The 26406-nt window shown below is 35.7% G+C and overlaps 1 pseudogene; it reads right to left on the bottom strand.

The window, feature by feature from the left end:
* The window catches only part of LOC141552655 (pre-mRNA-splicing factor SLU7 pseudogene), a 105597-nt pseudogene extending 79916 nt beyond the window's left edge, over positions 1–25681 (bottom strand).
* Positions 25682–26406: the final 725 nt, after the last annotated feature.

The following is a 26406-nucleotide window of genomic DNA, read 5'->3' as shown; positions in this document are numbered from 1 at the left end:
CAAGTTCTCCAGAAATTGCATCGATAAGACTCTATGCATGTGTATAGGGCCTGGGCTCAGTGATCAATCTCCTATTATCCTATAGAAATGCAACCCTAGAACCCACTAGTTAACAGTGTTTTAGAACTGGGATTTCTGGGAAAGGTTATGTGAAGACTTTTAGTATTATTTTGCAAAGACTTTTGATAGAAAAATTCTGGCAGGAGTTGAGGTAAGTCAAAAGTGAAGTTCTATAAATTTATGTCTTACTCAGACCAGGCATTTGCATTAGATTTTCCTTGTTGGTAGAGAGAATGATTCCCCAATGTTCCATGTCTGCACAAGGGGTTGAATTATGGAAACTTTGAGACACAAGTAAACTTGGTTGCCTCATCTCTGATTATGAGAGAGGACACATATTGGTTCCCTTCAGGGAGAGATCCCTGGATGGAGAGAAAGACTCTAGGAAGAAGTCAACATATAGAGGAGCCAGCACCTTAAGCATGCACCTATTCCCATTTTGCTACACTAGACACTTCAGGGAATTTTCTCATGAGATTATGTTCTATCTTGTTTTATCTGAGATGTCTTACTCTTAGTGGAAGAGCTCACCCTGAATATTGTCCAGTATATTATAATTTATATAGATTTCTTTGCTTGGATAAATGGGTTTATTTGCTACTATGTGTGATATTTTTTGTGCAACTGGTATTTCATGGGAAGAAATACAAGTCTTCAGACATAGCTTAGGGTACTCTTTCTTTATAAGGATTAGCAACTAGGAAAGTGGCTGGTGCCTAAAAACTATTTACCCTAGAGTAACAATATTTAGGGGGAAAAGAGATATAATTCTAGTTCAGTATTCTACTCTGAAGGGACCAGAATGGGCTAGCCTTATGGTCCCTATCAATTATTCCATTCCAGGTAAGAATCAACATCTTCCATACAGAGGAGATTCCAGAAATATCTATTCAAACTTCCCTCTAAATCACATCTAAACAAACCCATGTGAATATATATAAACTACATGGGAAACATATACCTTACATATGATTCATTAGTAAAGTGTCTTTTTAAATCCAAGAGTTATTTGGGGGAAGGAGTAAAATTTGATTTAATAATTCTTGTGGAAAAAAATTTGTCTCTGTGATCATGGACTCCAATTTCAAACAAAGGGAACATTTGATAGTTAAATTATTAAGCTTTTATGACAGACCAATAATATAGCAAAAGAATTTCTCTGCTGCTTTATTGGTGTTGTCTTATTGTTGTTGTTAGGCTATGTACTGCTGACACTAAGGAGATGTAAACAGTTGGGAAAAACCAGCAGCATTTCCAAGAATGAGCTTTTCACCACAAAGCCTACAAAAGAGGCTTGGGTGTTGCAATTTTAAAACACTGCTGATTGCAAGCTGCTGACTTTGCATTAACTAGTTGAAATGCATATCTAGAAGGGCCTGGGCTCTCCTAACAATGTGGCATTGGTATGGAGGTTCCCAAACTTCTATATGAATTCCAGCAGAATGGAGAAGAAATATCATTGGGATAATGAGAAACTGTCTCAGCACCTTGCTGCCAAATGAATGGCATTTGTTTCTTTAATAGTAAAAACTCATATTTCTGTAAAGCTTTATACTTTAAAAAGTACTTTCCTTGCAATCAAATGGGGTAGCTGGTTCAAACTGTCAGCCCCTTTCTTATCCCCTTTCTACCTCTGAGAAAACTCAAAAGGAAAAAAAATCTCAAAAATATAGTCTCTCAATATACTAGAACAATAGTTCTAATAGAGCTAATAAATTCATTAGCTCTCCACGGCAAATTCCAAAAAATTATACAAGAACAGCATAGGGGAGGAGTAACAGTTAAAGTGAAATATAATCAATTAACAAACATTTATTAAGCATCTACTCGACATCTATCATCGTGCTTATTTCCCTGGAGACACAAAAACAAAAATGAGACAGCCCTTGCTCTTACATAGGTTATATTCTGTTGGGTGAATACAACATGGGCATGCATGGATGACTTTGTGCAACTTTGCCTCACTTAAATTCAATCCATGCATAAGTTAAGACATCATCCTGTGATATCATTGGTCCTACTCAAAAATGAACAATAACAACATGGACCCAAATATGTGAATATGAACATTTTTGAAACAAATACAAAATAATCTGAGAAGGATATTAACTAACCTTTGTGGTGAAAAATAAGTATCTCTCTTGAACTTTGAGGTAGCCTCTGTTTATACTTCTCTGATTGTATATTATCCTGATATATCTTGTATTCTAATTATTTGTATACTCTATTTAATTCTTCCTGAAGTGATTTATCATAGAGCAGAGGATTCTCAAAGTATAAATTCTGGTAGGTCCTAGGAAGCTCAGTCCTATCTGACTGAGACATCGCACCACATCAAACAGGAAAGTCACTCAAGTACCTCAGTTACTGTTCCTATTCACTCACTATGCTGGTGTGAGAGAGCAGAATGAAAAGTTGCTCAATTATACATTCCTTTTGAAGAGTAAAAGGTTCATTCTTTGTATTTGTGACCCCAGTGCCTAATACAGTGCCTGCCACATAAGTGCTTACTAATTGACTATTGATTGATAATGGCATCTTCTTTTTAAAGAACAGAAAAATATATTCTGACCTTTTTCTTTCTGGCCATCTAGAATAAGAAGCTAGTACTTTATGATGCCAAAGTCCTGTAATTAGTTACTGACCCAGATTCATGTAGCTATACTAAACATGACCTACCTTTCATCTCTTCTTCCTTTCTGGATGCTATGTATAGCAAGGATGCTCTGGTCTACAATCTTAGAACCAGAATCACTACTTCTCTCATTCAGAGTTCCAGTGATATTTTTCTCTACTATCATTGGTTTAAGTGCTCACCAAATATATTTCCACTACAATTACATATCAAGGAGAAACTAATACCTCAGAACCATTATTACAGTTACCATGACACATTTTTATACAGTTCCACCTAAACATGAATCATAATTGTCCTTGAATATAAAATTATTTATATTCAACAAATCAGATCTCACCAAGTTTATCAAAGACTACTACTTGCTTAGTACTTAACAAGTGCTGACTTGATACTTAAAATGTTCTTCCCCAACCCAAAGGCAAAGAAAATTAGTTTCCTCTCTCCTAAAGGAGCTAAAGAGCTCTTCCTGAATAGATTTAGGACCTGGAATCAACTAGAAATTACCCCCTTTTTGTCTCAAAGCAAAAAAAACAACAGCAGGGTATTTTAAAGTTTCTCTGGGAAATGTGCCATAGAGGACCAAGAAAATTTCTTCTGGGAAATTCCCAAGAGCACTCAAAAGTTTTCCCCAATATATGTTGGCCACTAGGAGACCAATCCAACTGGCATTGAGAACTTACCCAATAACAAAATAAGTAGCTTCAATTATAGAAAATAGTAAACATGAAAAAATAATTAAGCACTGAGTATGATTTTTTGGGTTTCTAAGCTCATAGGCATACATTGTCCCAAGGATTTGCAGATCATAAGAAATTTCATAGTAAGAAAAGTAGTCTAAATCTGTTTTAAATGCAAAAAGAAAATATGAACATTTCTTAACCAGGTATCAACATTTAATCAGGTAAAAGCCATACTTTTCATATTAGTCTCAATATCAATAACTACAGGTTTTAGTAATACAGAAAAGATCAGTATTTGAATATTCAATGATTCAACAAATGCAAAAATTTGCAAAAATCATCTCAAAAGGAACTGACTTGTATAGGAAACATGCATTAGGAAAAAAACAACTCTGCAATTAAAGCCTAAACAAAGAGAAAAAACAAAGTGCCAATTTCTACAGGATCACACAAATTAGGGAATCCCAAAACAAGAGTCCACGTAGATAATCTCCCAAAGGACCTTCACAAATTTTATGGGCCCAAATTTTTTGGGTGCCAGTGAGTAGCCACTGCCCTAGTCCTACTGATCTTTTAACCCCAATCTGCTGTTACAAGGGATATTCACTTCAAAGATATAGCAATAACAAAGATTCAGATATGTCCTTCTCAACAACTCAGGAGCACATTCTCCCTCTCCCACCTTGGACTCTAGGGACAGCAAATTAAATGTAGCTCTTTCTATATAACTTTGGTCCTATGAACCCAGAGGAAAATTACTGCCAGTCAAGTGTCTCAGCTACCCCTAATGGGGATCCCATAGGTCACTCCTTGATCCTTAACTGACCCTAAACCCCAGCAGATTCTGTGACTCCAGGTTTCTAGAAGGTCACTCTCCTGACATTCTGAAACTCATAAGGTTGGAGCCTCTAAATTCATCTTATTAACCTAAAACAGAAATGAAAAAACAACAAGGCAGGCAATGAACCAAGGCTTGTTTTCATAGACCCACACAGTTGAGGGTAGGGAGGGAAGAATGAGGCCATAAGCCTCACCCCTTAATCCCTCACCAGATTCCCTCAGTGGAATCACCATATCTAGCAGCTGAACAGAGTGAGTTCTGGGCCCCAGAACTTTTTGTTCACCTCCAAGACCAAAGAGCTTCTTACTCATTCACAACGTGGTTAGCTGATCAGAGGCATCTACAGAATATTTATGCGAGCTCTTCCATCTCCTCAAGCATTTTCCCTACAAATCATTGCAGCTTTTTCAGAAGTCATAGCTACAGTGAGACCCTGACAGAGGCACTCTGTCCCTGTGTCAGACTTCCTCACATAACTGTGAAGACTATTCAGAGCTTCATATGGAAGCCAAAGGCGAATTTGTTTGCAAAGTGAAGCTGGAATAAAGCCCTGGGGAACCTATTTACCCTATTGACAAGTCAGAAAACCCCAGAGCAAGGAGACTAACTGGTATACGTACCCTTCATATCTGGCTATAGAGATGGAATGACCAAGCATGAACTGTCACTGTAACGTCAACCATCAGGAGGCAATGGCTCCTGGATCTAATGTTGCATTGGAATTAGCTAATTCAGTAGATCATTGTTCTCATCAGTAAATGATCCAACCTTGTGTGGAAGGCAAAATGACATGGGATTCGGGGTCAAGAAGACTTGGGTTCAATCTCATCTGAGACCCTAATTAGCTGTGCAATCCTGAGCAAATCACTTCACTCTATAGGTTTCAATTTCCTTATGAGTTTGGGTAAAATGAAAGTCAACAGCTTCTAAGATGCTTTTCCAATCCTATGATTCCTCTCATCCTGGATGATTCTTATCTATTTCCATAAGTGTTTCACAGAGGTTTTGTTCACCTTACTAGAGGTCCTTTTCATCTCTCTGGAGTACCGATCCAACACTGGGGCTATCATCCATCTATCTATCATCTATCTATTGATTTCATTTATAATTATGAATGAATGTATATGTAAAATATATAGTTTATAATTATAAATTAATAGTAAAATACTTATAAATTGTTATTACTAATACAATAAATGGCAAGAGCTTAGCTTTTTAGGCTTTTTCTGTCAGCTTTAGATGCAGACAGAAAAGTATTCATACTCTAAAACCTGAGCCATGTGTTTATTTTGGCTCAGTCCTGGCCCTAGAATCAACCAAAGTCAACTTCTTTCAACATCAGAAACTTTGTGCCTAACCTACTGATCTGAAATCCTTCAAAAGGTCTACTTCGAGACATGAAACACTCCGAGACATGATGGGTGACAAAGTCTATTTGAAAAAGAAGATTAATGTTCAAATGGAGGCCTTACTTTGATAAAAAGCAAAATGAAAATCTGACAAGTCAGACTATTGTTCTAAAATGTATAACAGTGACGAAGGGAATGATGCTATCTAGATTCCAAATTCCTCTTTCATTACAAATAAGAGTTCCCAAAGCCAGAATCTCAATCAGTGGGATCTATAGAATTCATCTAATCTAACTATACTTGACTAGAAGCATCATCTATGACAAGAAGTTACAAAGACTCCATTTGTAAACCTTCAGGGATAGTGAATCCATTACTAAATAAGGACATTCAACCTCAACAACTAACTGTTAGGAAAGTTTTCCTTACATGGAACTAAAATCTACCTCTTTATAACATCCTCCTTTCTTTACACCTAGCTCAATCCTTTAGCCATGGGAAATAATGCTAATCTATCATTTACATTCTAGAAAATGACATAATATTTGAATACTTGAATAATAACCCTGTATCCTCCAACCCATCCAAACTGCATTCCTCCCATACAGGACTCCACATCCTATCTCAGAGCTTTGTGGGGCTTTCTGCCATATCTGACCCCTAAATTCCATCTTATAGAATCACTCTATGTCTTCAAAATACAACTCTAGCTCCACCTTCCATACAAAGGCTTTTCCAGTCCTCCAATTGCTAGTACTTTCTCTCCCTAAATTATCCTGTGTTTAATGAGCATATACTTTTTCCCATGTATGTAAGTATGTATGATGGGATGCAAGATTTTTGAGAATGCAGTTTGTTTCATTTTGTATTTTATATTCCAATGGCCTAACATAGTATCTGGAACATCAGAACATCAATATATGCCTATTGATTGATTGATTGATTAAATTCATATTCAGATCATCACCATGCAATGTTTTTCAAGCTGAACATTTCAAATGCCTTCCATTTTTCTTTTTATGATGTAATGTCTAGTCTTTTCATTAGAAGGGCAGCTTAGAGGTGCAGAAGCTAGAGAGGTTTGGACTTGGAGTAAGTCAATCAATAAGCATTTTAACTAAATACTTACTATGTGCCAGGCACTATGCTAAGCATACAGAGAAAGGCAAAAGATCATCTCTATCTTTGAGGAGCTCTCAATCTAAAGAAGACAACAGAGATAGAAGGATTGTATAACAAAAGAGAGGGCCCAGTTAAAGTTGTGTTACATAAATTTATGGTGGATCTAATCAAAACAATTACATGATTTTCTCCACTTTAATTCACTAGAATATGTAAAGGAACAAAAGCAACAGATGATGGGAATGATATAAGACTGAGGCTTGTGCAAGGTGATTTCAGAAAAACCTAGAGAGATTTACATGACCTTATATAAAATGAAGTGAACAGAACTAGGAAAACACTGTTCACAATAAGAACAATATTAAATGATGATCTGCTGTAATTAAGTTAGCTTCTCTCTCTCAGCAATACAATGACCTAAGACAATTCCAAAAGACTCATGGGTAAAAAAATTCTATCCATCTTTCAGAAAAAAGGTGAATCTAAATGAAGATCAAAGTATACTATTTTTCACTTTATTTTTATAGGGTTTTTTGTCTGCTTTCTTTCATGACAGGACTAATATGCAAATGTGCTTTGCATGATTTGCACATGTATAACCTATATCAAATTGTTTACCATCTTTGGGAGGGGGTAGTAAAGGAAGGGAGAGGGAGAAATTAGAACTCAAAATCTTTTAAAATAAATGTTTAAAATTGGGGAAAACAAAATATTTTTTAAAAGACCAAGGCTTGAGTGAGGGGCACAATCAGCAACATGAGTAGGGAGCATGATATTAAAGATAAGAAAATCTAAAACTGAATTGGTTCACCAAGAATGGTAAAAGGAGAAAATGTCTGGTACATGGGGAAAAGCCCAGAAGAGAACCAAAGCGTCACGGTTTTGAGGGAAAAAGAGAGAATTTGGTACAAGAAGGCATCAGAAGAAGTGGAAAGACAAAAGGTTGTAATCACATAAGGGAATCTGAGAATTCTTGTACACGATGGTGGCATTTTTGTGATTAAAAGCAAATTTAAGATTATGATCTCTTTATATGTGGCTAAGGTGGGCTGGACAAATAGTTCATCAGAAGTGAGGAGATTGAATAACTGGGCAATTAGAATGTTTGAGAGAATATCAATATGTATGTTGAAGTCCCCCAGTGTGAAAGCAAGAGTTGGGGAGGGGAGAAAGATTGTGAGCAACATACTGACCTTGTTGAGGAATGAAAGGAAATGTTCTGGAGATTTGTAGACAACAGCCAGAGAGATGGGGTGGATTGTATGAATTTCAAAAGAGAAATTACAGAGTGATAGCAATAAGGAGAGAACCTGGAAGTGGCGATGGGGAACAAGGAGTATTCATTTTCCACTGCCTCAAACAGAGTATTGGAAAGGTGGTCAGGTGGGCTGTGTCATCAGAAGGGAACCAGATCTCAGTGACAACCAAAAGACAGAATGAATGGGGGAGGAATATTTTAAGACTGAGGCTTGGAAAGGTACTATAAGGCTGGGCGTCAGAGTATCAAGACAAAAGGACAATGTTGAGCTGAATTGATTCATCAATGGGATCAAGATAGCAAAAAGAGAAGGACAGACTAGCAAGTACAAAAGTGAGAACCTGGGAGAGAATCAAAGGATCAAAGGATTGGAGGCCATGATTTAGAAAAAGGGTAGATATCTTTCCTATTCCCAAAGGCAACTGGATATCTTAGAGATATAGGCATAGCCCCAAATGAAAAGTGCTCTGTCAGAAAGAACCTCTGTCAGAAAGAGGAAGCAGACTCAGTAGGAGAAGGAAATAAGGAAGACCTAAATTCAAATACTGCCTCAGGTTGTGTGACTTTCACCAAATCATTCAACCTCTTTCAGCTTCAGTCTTCTCACCTGTAAAATGGGGATGATAATAATAGAATGTACTTCAAAGGGTATTTGTGAGGATTAAATGAGATAATGGATGCAAGGTGCTTACAACATTATGTAAATCTAGGGGGAAAGTTCTCATTATCATAGACACTCTCCCCTAGAGACATTATAATTTTTTCATCCTCCATTCCAATATAATTCATAGAATTAAAGATACAATTATTCCATGTGTGCTCTGACTAGAGTAGAGAACATCAGGACTAAAATGGCATTAGTTTTTTGTTTGTTTGTTTGTTTGTTTTGTTTTTTTGTTTTTTTAGCTACAATGTCTATTGAATCTCAATTTAATATTACGAGATCAAGAAAAATTCCATTTCTCTTTCACCTTTATAAAGAAAGATAGACTTTGATATTGTATAATCCAGCTAGGCAGCATAGCAGATAGAGCACCAAGCCTGGAGTCAAAAAGAGCTGAGTTTAAATCCAGCCTCAGATACTTACTATGTGATTCTGGGCAAGTCCCTTAACCCTGCTGTTCCTTATCAGTAAAAATGAGTTGGAGAAAGAAATGGCAAACCCCTCCAGTATCTTTGCCAAGAAAATTTCAAGTGGGGATAAAGAGTCAGATATAACAAAACAATCAAATAAGTCCACTAAAATTCCTCAAGTCTTTTTCACATGAACTGTTATTTATCCATATTTCCTTGTACTTTTTTGTCTGATTTTTATTGAACCTAACTTTATGGTTAGCTATAGTAAATTAATCGAGTCTTTTGAAATAATTTGTTTTATCCACTCTATGGATTCATCCATTCTAACTTTGTGTCAACTGAAAGTTTGATAATCAGTTCATATCCATGTCTTTCAAGTTTTCTAAAAATAATTTCATGTGTGGAAAAAAAAGATGTGCAAAGCTTTTTTGCCTTAACATGAAAATAAGAAATACAGATTTTTGTGATTCTACTGAAAAAAACCAGAAAACCTAATGAAGGAGGTGAGATGAAGCAGAGAATTCTGAACCAGGGTGGTGTGACCTATAATGTAAGATAGAAAAGGGAACAGAAATCAGTTACTGAAAAGGTCCGCATGGATAAAGCCATAGCTAAGATCAAGAAGGAGGACAGAGGATTAATAGAGAAAAACCCTAGAAAGAGCAATTACAAAATGATAGAACTGAAAGGAAACTTAGAATAAAGAATATAGAATATTGGACCTGGAGGAGACCTCTGAATCTAAAGCAATGAGTTCCATACTGTGGATCAATGGATCTCTTAGAGGCCATGCAATTTTCTTAAGAGATTCATAATCTGTATTCAGATCTATAAATAGGCAAGAATACTTACTTGAAATAGAATAATGTCTGATATATAATACTGTTTTTCAAATGCATAGATGCAATTGTGATAAATAAAATAGAAATTAAACATGCCATTGAATTCATAGTAGCTTTTAAATTTTCTTCAATGAATAATAATGGTTACAACTTCTATCAGATAGGAATCTAACACATTTTTTGTTATTAGGAAGGAGAATTTATACTCAAAATTTCAGAACCAGTGACACGGAGCGTAGAAATCAATGCTGGCAAAAATCTTAGACCATAAAGTATTAAATATCAGAGCTAGAGTGTTAGAGCTGCAAAGAACCTTAGAATAGAATATAGGATAACAAAACTTAAAGAGATCTTGGAATAAAGAACAGAAAGTAATGATGAAGCAATATGGTCAATGGGCTAGTCTTATAGTAAGGAAACCTTGAATTTATTCAGTTAATCTGAGACTCAATTTCATTATATGAAAAACAAACACATTAATATATCTATAGAAGCTGTTTTATAGTATTATTTTATGACTCACTTTGAAAATATCAAAGAATTATATAAATTACATATATACTTATATATATGTTATATTACATTATATATATGATATGTTATAATATGCTATAAATCATGTTATATATTATATTACATTATATATGTATGAATATACATGTTTATATATAACATGATTTTATATAATATATTACATATAATAATTATATACAATGTTATTATTACATATAATATGGGTATTACATTATATGGCATTTATATAAATTATATAAATGTCAGCTTTTAATAAAGGATATAAAATGTCAGAAATGGAAAGTAACTTAGAACATAGAACGTTGAATTGGAAGGTCAAAACTGTAAGAGCGGTAGAAGAAGGAAGAAGAGGACTCTGTGGAACTTCTCCTGGTATTCTGACAAAAGTTTAGGACCATAGTTATCAATTATGCAGTCTTGGAATCAGAAGAATGGAAGTGGATTCCTGGCCCCAAAGTATTTTCACTGTGTGGATCCTCATTTTCCACAATAGTTGTGGTGCTTCCTATATATCACCCCTCAGGATGCTGGGGCTTACCTGAGCATCTTGAGCTGTTGCACCCTTTCTAACCCCCTGAAACACCAATGTTCTGGACAGAACGATTTTTTTTTTCCTGGAGGAATTAATTCAATTAGTTTTGGAACTTCTCCCTGGTACTGAGTTGTCCTGATTGGTGGATGAGAATGTGCAAACCCGACCTGTAACCCACTATACCTAGCTTCCCTTCACATCCACTCCTCTGCCAGGAAACCTAGAGCTGTCTACACACTCTGGACCTGTTCTGCTGAACATTAATAGCCACGCATCTTTAGATAGCACTTTATATTTCTATTTCTTTCATATTTACTACCTGTGTGATCTTGGGCAATTCCCTTCCTATCTATTGGCCCCAGTTTTCTGAACCAGAAAATGAAAGATTTGGACTTCATGATCTCCAGTTGTAAATGTTTCCTAAGTATTTTGCTGGACATGGAAAAGAAAAACATAAAAAGTCTGTAAATCATTGAGAATAAGTGGGCACAGCTTGCCCTCTAGTGGCTGTACTTCATAATTCACAAGAGACCAAAAAACTGAGGGATTATCTTGTGCACCATGACACAGTTTTTATGAAACCTTTCCAGGTGAAGTGAGGGGAATGACTGCTGTAGGCATACTGCTAAATCTCAGGAATAGGGCAAGAGATCAAAGGAAGGTAATTCTGTTGCCAGGTTTTATTCATTTATTTTTTCATTGATCTCAGAATAAGAACCTGTTGAATTCAGAGAACTGTGCTTAGGGAAGATATAAAATTCAGATTAAAAAAAAAAAAATCTCCATTCTCTTGGAGCTCAGTCTATCTGGAAGGATAATATAGCACATGTAATTATAATATGTATACATCACGTGATAAATACAAGAGCTACAAAGGAATTTCCTAGGGGAGAAAGTGGTTGCGATTTTGTTGGAGGGGAGAATAGAAGACCTATTGGACAATTAATTTCCTATAGACATTTCAATTTAGCATATCCAAAATAAAACACTATCTTTACCTCAAAACCCACCCCTCTTCTGAGTCCTCCATTCTCACTACACTTGTATTACCTCTACCATTCAGGTCTTTCCCAGTCTTTCTCTCCTGCATTGGCTTTCTTTGCTTCCCTGTCTCAACTTCTTGTTGCAACATTAAGTCCTACACTATCCCCTATTATTGAATCCATAATCCCCTTTTCATTTTAAGATTATGCTTTTTCAAACCACAATCTGGATTACTCCTACTGTGTTCGTCCACTAATACCCATATGCTACTCAATAGAATGAGAAAAAATCATGATTCCATAGTGATTAGGTCCATTCTTTATAGATGTATATAGAATATATGTCTCTATAACCAATTATCACTATTACCTTTTTATTCATTTATCCCGAACGAAATGTATGATGGGAATCATGGTGATACCATAAAAGTTATATATCTTTTTTTAATGCATAACGTTAATTAAATAAATTTAAAATATCTCTGTTGGACAGAATTTCTCCAAGACTTTTATTTTCTATGGTTCAAGCTGATTCTACAAATGGAGACCAGATTGCTTTCTGCTTATCATGATGTTGCCTTCTGAGTAGATTGCTCCACACCAAGGGACCATTCGTTAGTGCTAGGGAAACAGACATTCCTTAAAGCACTTATATGCCAGGCACTGTGCTTAGTGTTTTGCAAATACTACTTCAATTGATCCTCTCACCAATCTTGGGAAATAGATATATTATTATCTCCAATTGTCCTGCTTGGTGGATGAGTGGGTGCAAACTTGGCCTATAACCCATTACAGTTAGCCTGCCTTGAACTATGCATCCCATCCCATCCATTCATCCCAAGAAACTTAGGAGGCTGAGTTGAACACAGATTAAGTGACTTGCCCAGAAGCACACCACTAATAAGTGTCTGAGGCTGGTTTGAACTCAGATCTTCCTGACTCCAGGTCCACTTCTCTATCCATTGTGTCATCTAGGTGCTTCTATGCATTCTAGGAGAGGTACAAGAGAAAAGGTTAAGCATGATTACATCTCAAGGTAGATTTTCCCTCCAAAATTGGCTCTTTTCTCAATTGTCAGAGAAGATTCCCCTTAGATATTATTCTTGCTTTTTTATTAGAATTTTTCTAGATTTCTTTGTTTTACATCACTTTCATTTTCCTTTTCCTTCCTTAGATCAAAGGAATTTTTTTAAAGATGAAAAAAATGAAATTTGGCAAATAAATCAGCATACTGAAAAACAGCCAATGTTCCAAACTTGTAGCCTTCTATTTCTACAAAGGAATAGGGGGAAGTATTTTCTCATATCTCTTCTTTGAGACCAAGCTTGGTCATTATAATTTCAAAGCAATCATTTTAAATTGTTTTATGATTATTCTTTCCACTTACACTGTTGTTTTAATTGTATATATTGTTTCACTTTGAAACAGTTTATATGAAACTTCCCATGTCTTTCTGTAATCATCATTTCTCAAGAGAACAATAACATTCCAATCTTGGCTACCATAAAAATTGCTCTTATAATACTGGTTTATATGGAATCTTTCCTTTTGTTAGTGACCTCTCCAAGGGTATATACCTAATGATAAGCCAAAAAATATGGATATTTTAGTCATTTGTATTGTAGTAACAATTCACAGATTCACCAATAATATATTAGTGTGTGTCTTTCCACATCTTTATTCATCTTTACAATTTGATATATATGAGATAAAATCTCAGAGTTATTTTAATTTGCATTTCTCCTACTATTTTGGGATATTATGTTACATTAATAATTTGCAATTCCCTTGAGAACTTTTTGTTGATTTCCTTTAAAATTATTGGGAAATGGCTTTGGTCATATATTTTGATTAGTTGTCTATCTATCTTAAACATAAAAACCTTATCATTAGATACAAAGATATTTTCCAATTGACGGCTTCCCTTTCTATCCTAGGTGACTTAATTTTTTGTGTGCAAAAGCTTTCCACCTTAATGCAATCAAATTATCTATGTTATCTTTTGTAATTACCTCTATTCTTGGATTATAAATTCACCCACTATCTGCAGATGTGGATGACAAGCTCTACTTCTCTTCTAATGTTTTAATGGTAACATCTTTAATATTCAGATCATTTATCTGTTTTGAATTTACTCTGGAAAATTGTCTAAAAAATTAACAAAGTTTATTTCTGCAGAAATGCTTTCCAGTGTTTTTAGAAGCTCTTTTCAAACAGGGATTTCTTTCTTAGATCATTTATTTTTCCATGTCTACCAGAAATCTGATTATCAATAAATTCTGTTTCTCCTTTACCTAGTCTGTTCCATTGATCTATTTTTCTAATTTTTTAAACTGTTTCAAGTAATTTGGATAATCATTGCTACATAAATGTTATTCTGTTTCATTCCTTCCATCATTTTCTTAATTCATCATGAAATGAGGTTCACCAGCTAAACAAGTAGAGAGGGAAGTGGAAAGCTTAAAGACAAAAGAGAAGGTCTGAAACAGTTCCTGTGGAAAGTGGAATAAAGAATTAATTAATTAAAGAGGAAAAAATAATATCTTTGCTTCTATGTAGAGTTGAGATAAGATGGCATAAATTAGTAATGTACTAAAACAGGTTTCATAACTTCCTATAAATCTATTTTGCATCATATGGTATGACTAAGTCACTCTCAGTTGTAGGTCCCTAAGGATAAGCAACACTTAAGGTTTCACATAATTTGCAAGTTATGAATATAGACATCCCAAGTCTGAAAGGATCAAAACCTTAATACTTTATGTTATTATTGACATATCGTTATATTCAAGAGTAAGATGCCTACCTGCTTCTTACAATAAATTTGAAATGTTTACTAATCAGACTAGGGCTGGGGGAGATATATATATATATGTATATATATATATATATATATATATATGTATATATATATATATACATGTGTATATGTATATATACATGTGTGTATATATACATATATACACACATAGATATATATACATAATATATAACATATATAGTTTTTTGTCTAAAATTCAGCTATATAACAATGACAAAACCATGAAAATTAATGACAAAACCATGAAAACCAAGTTATGAAAGGTATAGACCTGAATGATGGAAATGCTGAACCAGTGATCTTTGAAAAGTCCTACAGAACTACAACAGTGTAAATCAAAAGAAAACAACAACAAAAATACTATATAGCTTCAACCTTGGCTCCAGAAAAGAGTTGGAAAATAGACTTTGCTCCCTTCATTGCAAAGGTAGGGAATATGAATGAAGAATATAACATATAAATAGATAGATGGACACACACACACACACACATATATAAAGATGTGTGGCACTCAGTTCTTACTGGCTCTAGAGAAACAATTGCTGAATTTTCAGTGTGAACAATTATACCTTGGAAATCAGCAAATGCTACAAATCATGGCCTGATTTATTGTTTTGTTGACTGTTTAGACTTAAGAAAGTGATAAAGGAAATATTAATAATTCAGTATATTGTCACTACATTTCAAAAGTTGACTATTAAGCATTTACCAGCATATCTTATATCTATTATAAAATATAATTTGATGGGGTTTCTTTTAACTCCTTATTGTCTTTTTCTTTTTACATTATTGTCTCTAGGAAGAACTTGTTGTGACAGGGAGGGGATTATTAAATTTGAATTAATATAACAATAAAAAATAAGATTAAAACTGTTTTAAGTCTTAGGGAATGAGAAGAGTTCCACAAGACTACATATAGTCAGAATTTGTCTTTTTTTCCAAAAGGGGTAGAATTGACTCATTAAACTACAGATAAATGAGTTTGGCATTCATTCTTGGTATATTTCTAAAATGTACTATTAATTTGTGATCATTTAGGGAAGCAGAGAATACTAGAGAGCAATATGGATTTATTAAGAATAAGTCAAACCAGTGTTCACTTTAGCAATACATGTATTAAATTTAGAATGATAAAGAGATTAACATAGCCCCGTGCAAAGATGGCACATGAATTTGTTAATAAGAGGTCACTTTATAAAATTAGATAAAATAATAGTAAAATATATTTGGAGGAACAAAAAGTCTAGAATGTCAAGGAAAACAGTGACAAAAAGTAGAAATGTAGGAGACTTAACACTGTTGTTCAATTGTACCAGTTGTATCCAACTCTTCATTACCCCATTTGTATTGTTGGGGTTTTTATTGTTGTTGTTAGTTTGTTTTTTGATGAAGATATTAGAATAATTTGCCATTTCCTTCTCATTTTACGGATGGGTTAAGTAACTGGGCCAGGATCACTGATGATAAGTGTCTAAGGTCACATTTGAACTTATCTTCCTCATTCCAGGCTTAAAACCTTAGCATAGGAAGAGTAGTTCTGACAGTGAGAGTGAAGAAAAGAAGAAACACGAAAAACTGAAAAAGGCATTAAATGCTAAGGAGGCCTTCTCCCATGTCAAGGAGATCATGCAGGTAGATGAAAGGAAGAAACCTTATAATAGCATGCATGAGACCCGACAGCCTACTGAAGAGGAAATGGAGGCCTATAGGATGAAACGTCAGAGGCCAAATGACCCCATGGCTTCTTTTCTTGGACAATAATAATATCTTTCCCCCCCACCTATTGCTCACTTTCTGTCTCCTTCCCCTTTGCCAGCAGTTTCCTTGGGGACTAGGACTCAAAGCCAATTCAATCTCCCTCCTTGCTGGGCAATTCATATTTCACTACATTCACTACTGATTTTTGGGAAGAGAACGGGAATATCTGGTCTAAACTAGTTCTTTCCCTCACACTCTCATACACAATCTGACCCAGTTTCCTTGGTTCCCCAGTTATCTAAATTATTTATGTTGCAATAAAGAATACTATTACATAACTTTCCCAGCCAGAGTGAGATTCTGCCTTTTGGTTTTTCCTGGGAATGGTAGAGTGGTATTCTGTTGCAAGTTTTTATATTAGTGTGTGTAACTCTTGTGGGTAGTTCCGGAGGGAATGCTGAATGAGAGCCTTTACATATAGGGATTATTAACATCTCTGTTGTAAATTCATTGAACTTTGAATTTTTGTTGGGTGTCTTAGTACAAGAGACTAAGCTGGAATTGCTTTATTTCTTGTGCATGATTTCTATTTTGGAGAGATTTGGGAGATCATTAGGTGCAGAGAAATTGTCTAGTCTTTAATTTTGTTGGTTACATGACCCAGAAATCCTGTATTTACACTTAATGTGAATGATATCAGCTTTGACCAGTTTAATCAGCCTATCAACAATGTTTACTTTAACACTATTTATTTTTCTTTATAAGGTTCATGAATTTTAATTTTTATACTACATTCATTTTAACAATAATCTTTTCATAGTGCTCTTACTTCTCACAGGGAAAAAAAGTTATAGAAAAATAGTTATACCAGATTGACAAGAATATATAACATTCCACATCCATAATCCACTTCTCTCTGAAGGAAGTAATTGTGTCTCACTCATTAATACTAAATAGTTTTTGATGCTTTCTGCTTTATAATATAGTTTCCTTCTTCTTCTCTTCTTTCTGCTTCTCTTTTTTTTTTTTAACTTTTTTTTTATTTTTTATTATATATATATTTTTATAATATTATCCCTTGTATTCATTTTTCCAAATTATCCCCCCCTCCCTCTATTCCCTCCCCCCGATGACAGGCAATCCCATACATTTTATATGTGTTACAATATAGTCTAGGTACAATACATGTGTGTGAATATCATTTTCTTGTTGCACAATAAACATTAGAATCCGAAGGTACATGTAACCTGGGCAGACAGATATTAGTGCTAACAATTTACATTCACTTCCCAGTGTTTTTTCTCTGGGTGTAGCTACCTCTGTCCATCATTGATCAACTGGAAGTGAGTTGGATCTTCTTTATGTTGCAGATTTCCACCTCCATCAGAATACATCCTCATACAGTATTGTTGTTGAAGTGTACAGTGATCCTCTGGTTCTGCTCATTTCACTCAGCATCAGTTGATTTAAGTCTCTCCAAGCCTCTCTGTATTCCTCCTGCTGGTCATTTCTTACAGAGCAATAATATTCCATAACCTTCATATACCACAATTTACCCAACCATTCTCCAACTGATGGACATCCATTCATCTTCCAGTTTCTAGCTACAACAAAAAGAGCTGCCACAAACATTTTGGCACATATATGTCTCTTTCCGCTCTTTAGTATTTCTTTGGGATATAATCCCAGTAGTAGCGCTGCTGGGTCAAAGGGTATGCACAGTTTGATAACTTTTTGGGCATAATTCCAGATTGCTCTCCAGAATGGCTGGATTCTTTCGCAACTCCACCAGCAATGTATTAGTGTCCCAGTTTCCCCACATCCCCTCCAACATTCATCATTATTTGTTCCTGTCATCTTAGCCAATCTGACAGGTGTGTAGTGGTATCTCAGAGTGGTCTTAATTTGCATTTCTCTGATCAGTAGTGATTTGGAACACTCTTTCATGTGAGTGGATATAGTTTCAATTTCTTCCTCTGAGAATTGTCTGTTCATATCCTTTGACCATTTATCAATTGGAGAATGGTTCGGTTTCTTATAAATTAGGGTCAGTTCTCTATATATTTTGGAAATGAGACCTTTGTCGGAACCTTTGTTTTTAAAAATATTTTCCCAATTTGTTATTTCCCTTCTAATCTTGTTTGCATTAGTATTATTTGTACAGAAACTTTTTAGTTTGATGTAATCAAAATCTTCTATTTTGTGATCAATAATGATCTCTAGTTCTCCTCTGGTCATAAATTCCTTCCTCCTCCACAAGTCTGAGAGGTAGATTATCCTCTGTTCCTCTAATCTATTTATTATCTCCCTCTTTATGCCTAAATCATGGACCCATTTTGATCTTATCTTGGTATATGGTGTTAAGTGTGGATCCATATCTAATTTCTGCCATACTAATTTCCAGTTTTCCCAACAGTTTTTTCCGAATAATGAATTTTTATCCCTAATGTTGGTATCTTTGGTTTTTCAAAGATTAGGTTGCTGTATCCTTTTTTGTCCTTTGTATCTAATCTGTTCCACTGATCTACTGGTCTATTTCTTAGCCAATACCAAATGGTTTTGGTGACTGCTGCTATATAATATAGCTTTAGATCAGGTACACTTAGACCACCTTCCTCTGAGTTTTTTTTCATTAGTTCCCTTGCAATTCTCGACCTTTTATTCTTCCATATGAATTTTGTTGTTATTTTTTCTAGGTCATTGAAATAGTTTCTTGGGAGTCTGATTGGTATAGCACTAAATAAATAGATTAGTTTGGGGAGTATTGTCATCTTGATTATATTCGCTCGGCCTATCCAAGAGCACTGAATGTCTTTCCAATTATTTAAATCTGATTTTATTTTTGTGGCAAGTGTTTTGTAATTTTTCTCATATAATTCCTGACTTTTCTTTGGTAGATGGATTCCCAAATACTTTATACTCTCAACATTTGTTTGGAATGGAATTTCTCTTTGTATCTCTTGCTGTTGCATTTTGTTAGTGATATATAAAAATGCCGAGGATTTATGTGGATTTATTTTGTATCCTGCCACTTTGCTGAAATTTTGAATTATTTCTAGTAGCTTTTTAGCAGAGTCTTTGGGGTTCTCTAAGTATACCATCATGTCATCTGCAAAAAGTGACAGTTTAATTTCCTCATTTCCTACTCTAATTCCTTGAATCTCTTTCTCGGCTCTTATTGCCGAGGCTAGCGTTTCTAGTACTATATTGAATAGTAATGGTGATATTGGGCAACCTTGTTTCACTCCTGATCTTACTGGGAAAGGTTGCAGTTTATTTCTATTGCATATTATGCTTACTGAAGGTCTTAAATATATGCTCCTGATTATTCTAAGGAATAATCCATTTATTCCTATACTCTCAAGAGTTTTTAGTAGGAATGGATGTTGGATTTTGTCAAATGCTTTTTCTGCATCTATTGAGATGATCATATGGTTCTTATTAATTTGATTATTAATATGGTCAATTATATTAATAGTTTTCCTAATATTAAACCAGCCCTGCATTCCTGGAATAAATCCTACTTGATCATAGTGTATTATCCTGGAGATGATTTTCTGAAGTCTTTTTGCTAATATCTTATTTAAGATTTTAGCATCAATATTCATTAAGGAGATTGGTCTATAATTTTCTTTCTCAGTTTTCGATCTACCTGGTTTAGGTATCAGTACCATGTCTGTGTCATAAAAGGAGTTTGGTAGGACTCCTTCATCCCCTATTTTTTCAAATAATTTATATAACATTGGGACTAATTGTTCTTTAAATGGTAGAATTCACATGTGAATCCATCTGGCCCTGGGGATTTTTTCCTGGGGAGTTGATTAATAGCTTGTTCTATTTCTTTTTCTGAAATGGGACTATTTAAGCAATTTATCTCCTCCTCTGTTAATCTAGGGAGCCTATATTTTTGGAGGAAGTCATCCATTTCACTTAAATTATCAAATTTATTGGCATAAAGTTGGGCAAAGTAACTCCTTATTATTTCTCTAATTTCCTCTTCATTGGTAGAAAGATCCCCCTTTTCATTTGTAAGACTATCAATTTGATTTTCCTCTTTCTTTTTTTTGATCAAATTTACCAAAGGTTTATCATTTTATTGGCTTTTTCATAAAACCAACTCTTGGTTTTATTTATTAATTCAATAGTTTTTTTACTTTCAATATTATTGATTTCTCCTTTTAATTTTTGTATTTCAAGTTTAATTTTTGGTTGGGGGTTTATAATTTGGTCTTTTTCTAGCCTTTTAAGTTGTAAGCCCAATTCGTTAATCTTCTCTTTCTCTATTTTCTTCAGATAAGCCTCTAAAGATATAAAATTTCCCCTTATTACTGCTTTAGCTGCATCCCAAAGATTTTGATATGATGTCTCATCATTGTCATTATCTTGGGTGAAATTGTTAATTGTTTCTATAATTTGCTCTTTCACCCAGTCATTCTTTAAGATGAGATTATTCAGTTTCCAATTACTTTTTGGTCTATTTACCCCTAACTTTTTACTGAATGTAGCTTTTATTGCATTGTGATCTGAGAAGAAGGCATTTATTATTTCTGCCTTCCGACATTTAATTTTGAGATCTTTATGTCCTAATATATGGTCTATTTTTGTATAGGATCCATGAACTGCTGAGAAGAAAGTATATTCCTTTCTATTGCCATTCAGTTTTCTCCAAAGGTCTATCATACCTAGTTTTTCTAATGTTCTATTTACTTTTTTAATTTCTTTCTTGTTTGTTTTGTGGTTTGATTTGTCTAAATCTGAGAGTGCAAGGTTGAGATCTCCCACTATTATAGTTTTACTGTCTATTTCTTCTTGCAGTTCTCTTAACTTTTCCTTTAGAAAGTTAGATGCTATACCACTTGATGCATATATGTTTAGTATTGATATGGCTTCATTATTTATGCTACCTTTCAGCAGGATATAGTTGCCTTCCTTATCTTTTTTAACGAGATCTACTTCTGCTTTTGCTTGATCTGAGATAAGGATAGCTACCCCTGCTTTTTTGGCTTTACCTGAAGCGTAATAGGCTCTGTTCCAACCTTTTACCTTTACTCTGTATGTATCTCCCTGCTTTAAGTGTGTTTCCTGTAGACAACATATTGTAGGGTTCTGCTTTTTGATCCAATCTGCTATCCGTCTCCGTTTGATGGGATCGTTCATCCCATTAACATTTACAGTTAAAATTACTAATTCTGTATTTCCTGCCATCGTATTATTCCCCAGATTATGCTTTTTCCCTTGACCCCCCTGATCCCCCTCCCCTATATTTAATTTACAGACCCCCCTTGTGACGCACAACCCTACCTCTTTTTTTTTTTTTTTTTTTTTTTTTTTTTAGGATCCCTCCCCCCTCCCTCCAAGTCCCTTCACTTATTCTCCTTTTCCTTTTCCCTTTTCCTCTCCCCCCTTTTAATGAGGTGAGAGAAAATTCTCTAAAAAACAAATATGTTAACTATTTACTCTTTGAGCCTCTCCTGATGAGAGTAAGATTCACACAATGATTCTCCCCCTCACTAAGTTCCCTCAGATATGGTGTATTTTCTATGCCTCTTCCTGGTATGTAGTTTCCCTCTTTTTATCATTCCTTCCCCTTTTTCTGAACCGACCTCCTTCCCTTTACTACACCCCCCTTTTTTTCTTTTATATCAGTAAAATCAAATTATCCTTGAGTACTTTTTATATACCCACAACAGAGTTACAGTTCTCAAGGGTTCTGTGTACCTTTTTCTGTTTCTCTTCAGTCTTGTGGATGTAGATCAAATTTTTTGTTTAAGTCTGGTTTTTTTCTTAGAAACATATAGAATTCCTCTGTTTCATTGAATGACCATCTTCTTCCATGGAAAAAGATGCTAAACTTAGCTGGGTAGTTCATTCTTGGTTGCAGTCCTTGATCTTTTGCCTTACGGAATATCAGGTTCCAGGCCCTTCTATCTTTTAATGTGGAGGCAGCCAGATCTTGGGTGACCCTTATTGTGGCACCTTGGTATTTAAATTGTTTTTTTCTAGCTGCTTGCAGGATTTTCTCCTTTGTGTGGTAATTCTGCAGCTTAGCCACAATATTCCGTGGTGTTCTTTTTTTAGGGTCTATTTCAGAAGGAGTTCGATGAATTCTTTCCACATCTACTTTCCCTTCTGTTTCTATTATCTCTGGACAGTTCTCTTTGATAATTTCCTGTAAAATAGAATCTAGGCTCTTTTTTTGGTCATAGTTTTCTGGAAGTCCAATAATCCGCAGATTATCTCTCCTAGATCTATTTTCCAGGTCTATAGATTTTCCCAGTAAGTATTTGACGTTGTTCTCCAGCTTCTCATTTTTTTTGTTTTGTTTGACTGATTCTTGGGTTCTCTGTGAATCATTCATTTCGATTTGTTCCATCCTGACTTTTAAGGAGTTATTTTCTTCTTTCACAGTTTTTAGTTCTTTTTGTAAATGCCCAATTTCGTTTTTAAATGAATTATTTTGCTCTATTGAATTTTTTTCCATTTCCCTAATTTTTTTTTTGAGAATTATTTTCTTTTTCCAATTCAGAAATTCTATTTTCTTGAGACTTTTTTATCTTTTCCAATTCAGAAATCCTACTTTCCTGTGTTTTTTTTAACCTTTTCTAATTCATAAATTTTGTTTCCCTGCATCTCCTGTGAATTCTTTATTTTTTCCAACTCCAATTTCAGGATGTTGTTATTCTCTATCATAGCTTCCCTTTCCTTTCCCCATTTTTCTTCAATCTCCCTCAATTTTTTAAGAGTCTCTTCTAGGAGAGAGTTATGTGATGGGGGGCAGGAATCATTCCCCTTTAGGTTGTTATCTGCTGTCTCTCTGCTCTTAACTTCCTCGGGGTTGGATACCCGCTCTTTCTCTGTATAGAAGGAATCTATAGTTTTTTTGGTTTTTTTGCTCATACTTAAAAAAATCTCTGTCCCTGGGGTAGGAAATTATTTATTTACTTCTTTACCAGCTTCCTCCCAGACCGGATGGATGCAGCGGCTCCTGAGCCTGAGCTAAGATAGAGCTCTGGGAGAGAGTTCCCCACCCCCTCCCTGGAGGTGCCTCAGAGGTGATTAGCACTGCTGTGCTTCGAGGGCGTTGAATAGTAAAGACAGCACAAAGCCCAGCCTATGTGTCCGGGTGGGGAGTGGGTGTCTGCAGCAGGTGACGTGAGAAGCCCCTGCGCTCAAACTGGAAGTGTCTGCCAGAAACCGCGGTCCCTAGTTCAAAGGTTCCGCTTCTCTGGGACTTCCTGGAGCTGAGTTCCACTCCCTCCAGCTAAGCTAGGCAGTGTGTGTTGCCTTGGGCCGTATCCACCCACTTGTCAATCTCTTAACTATTCTCAGGAGGTAGCTGAGGCCACGCCCCCTGGTGCCCAGATCTGCTGAGTCACCTCCAGGATCCGGGGAAAATCTAATCTGAGTTTTAAAATATTTTGGCTTTCTCTTCTGAACTGCTAAATAATTAGCAGAGAAGAGCTAACAGCCTGTGCCAGATTCCTTTACCTCAGTGGCTTCTCTGATCCCAGAGCCCTTCCCAGAGCAATGGGCGCAGTGTGCCCCTAACCCACCGTCTGTGCTGGTCTCTCTTCTTCCTCCCCTGAGAACTGACCTTCTCTATTGAAACTCCAGATTCTCTTCAGCTGGTAAGTCGTGCTTCCAGTCCTTGTGGTATCTATCAGTCCTGAGCTAATTCTGAGACTTAATTTATCTAATTGGTTGCGAGGGAGTGAGGATGTTCACAGAGTCGTGTGTTTCTTCTCCGCCATCTTGGCTCCGCCCCCCTTTCTGCTTCTCTTGGTGAAGCTCCATTAGGGTTTTTGGTCTGCTTGTTTGCTCTTCTCCTACAGTATCATCAGGAATATATTCATCTGCATTAGTGATTTCCTTCCCAGCTTCTCCAGTACAGTAGGAAAACTTAACGAAGGAATGACAGCACTTATATCCCCATCTACCTTCTTTCCAATAGGAGCCCCAGATATGTGGATGATTATTGATCCTAACGTCTTCCTCATACTTAGAGCAGGCAATAGCTCTCTCTTGTCCTTTGATGATTGTTCCGTGTCTTGAATATTCCACATAGTCTTCTGTTTGAGCTAAGAGTAACTCAGAGGGGGGAGTATCCAGGTGTTCTTGACCTCCATACTTCTCTAGAATGTTTTCTTTCTGTTGTTATTTGAAATCTTCTTTCCTGACTTTAAATGACTTATACAGTAACTCCAGTTTTGTTGGATCTGCTTGGAGATGTACTTCAGACCCTTTGTCATAAGCTTCCCAGGCAAACAACTGTGTTTGTGCCATTGAAATGGTATCTCCAGTGTATCGCACAAAATTGTCTCCTGCATAACTAACTTCATCAGGATTCTTTCCTGCATTGGCATAGGGATTTTCTCGCATTGCTCTTGGTTTTGGATCATAGTAGGCAGAATTGGGATCTAAGTTTCTCAAGTATTTAGCAATGTCTTCTCTAATTCTGAGATTCTGGATAGTAATTCGTCTTTTGGAGTCAAAATTTTGTCCAGGCATATCAATGTCATCTGCATTTTTATCTTCATCTTCATCTTCACTGTTATGGTTTCTTTCCGTTTGAGAATTTGATTCTTTTTCCCCCCACTGATGTTTTGGGGAATTCACTTGTTCCATTAACTTTCCTGAGGCTAATTCTTCCTGTAGCTTCTGAGCTTCCAATGTACGTTTAGCAAGGTCAACTTTGGCATATTCTTCCACAATCTTCATATGTTCCTCTGAGTTGTAACCATTCCAGCGATCCCTTTTACCGTCATAATCAAACATAAGTTGAGGTTGTATATGTTCATCTGGTGCTATGTTAGTTTCTGTGAATTTGGCACCAATGCGCCTAGGTCTCTCAAAGCAATCTTTTTTTGTGTGCATCATAGCCCCACAATTTTCACATGCTCCTTTGCAATATTTTGTAGTCACAACATTCTCCTTTACACCTCTCTTATACCATTCTCCAGATGAACCATACTCTTTTTGTTTCTCAGGTTGGGGTCTCTGATACTTTAGTGTGGGTCTTTTTGATGGATCTCTATACCATGGCACAGAAGAGATGTACTGAGGAATATGAGGATTGATATCTTTTCCTTCCTCATCCACTGGGGCATTACCCAGCTTTCTCTGTTCTTCTAGCTCCTTCTTCTTTCTCCAGTCTTCCCTTGTCGTTTTCTTTGGCTCTTCAAAACCCATGTCACTTAATCCCCCTGGGAGGCCAGAATGTATTGCTTCTGAAGCAGCAGCTGACATGGTCCTGGTTATCTGGCAGAGTCCCTGCATCTATCGAGTGGAAGACCCCAGAAAAATGACTCATTGCTTTAATCGCCACTGACCAGGCTAGTTCCTCTGAAGGGCTCAGAATCAATCCTAGTCAGGATAAGCAAAATCTTTGCCCCACGTTGGGCGCCAAATTGTAAATGTCCTGTCGTCTCTAAGTTATAATCCTTCTCTGGGAGGAGGTTTCTTTTCTGTATAATCTTTTCCTCTGTGAGCAGGTTTCTTGGGAGGCTTCTGGAGCCTTCCCCTCCAAAAGTGTGGGATTGCTGGACTTGCGAATCCATGGGATTCTTCTCTTTGACTCAATCCAGACTGCTCTCCAGACTCAATGTGCCTCTTTTTATCCTCCCAGATAATGGGCTTGTGGGTATTTCAAAGGTGTAAACTCCTTTAAAGGTGACAACTCCCTTCAGAAGACTAAATGTGTAAACTCTTTTTAAAGATGTGAACTAAAAGTGTGAACTCTGAGCTAGAGAATTGTTTAGACAACCTGAGTTAGCACCTTGTACTCCTAACAATTGAGGTTAAGTGACTTACCCAGGGTCACGTAAATATCTGAGGCCATATTTGAATTGTGGTTGGGAGGATTCTTTGTATTAAAATGTTCATAGTTTGTGCACGACTGAATGATATGTAGCCAAAAAAAAAATTAAAGAATTATCCTTATAGCCAAATTAAAGTTAATAAAAGATCTAAAA

Source organism: Sminthopsis crassicaudata, chromosome 2 (genome assembly GCF_048593235.1).
Source record: "Sminthopsis crassicaudata isolate SCR6 chromosome 2, ASM4859323v1, whole genome shotgun sequence".
NCBI lineage: Eukaryota > Metazoa > Chordata > Mammalia > Dasyuromorphia > Dasyuridae > Sminthopsis > Sminthopsis crassicaudata.
Note: the sequence above shows the minus strand (reverse complement) of the source record. Positions and strands in the feature narration are given on the sequence as shown.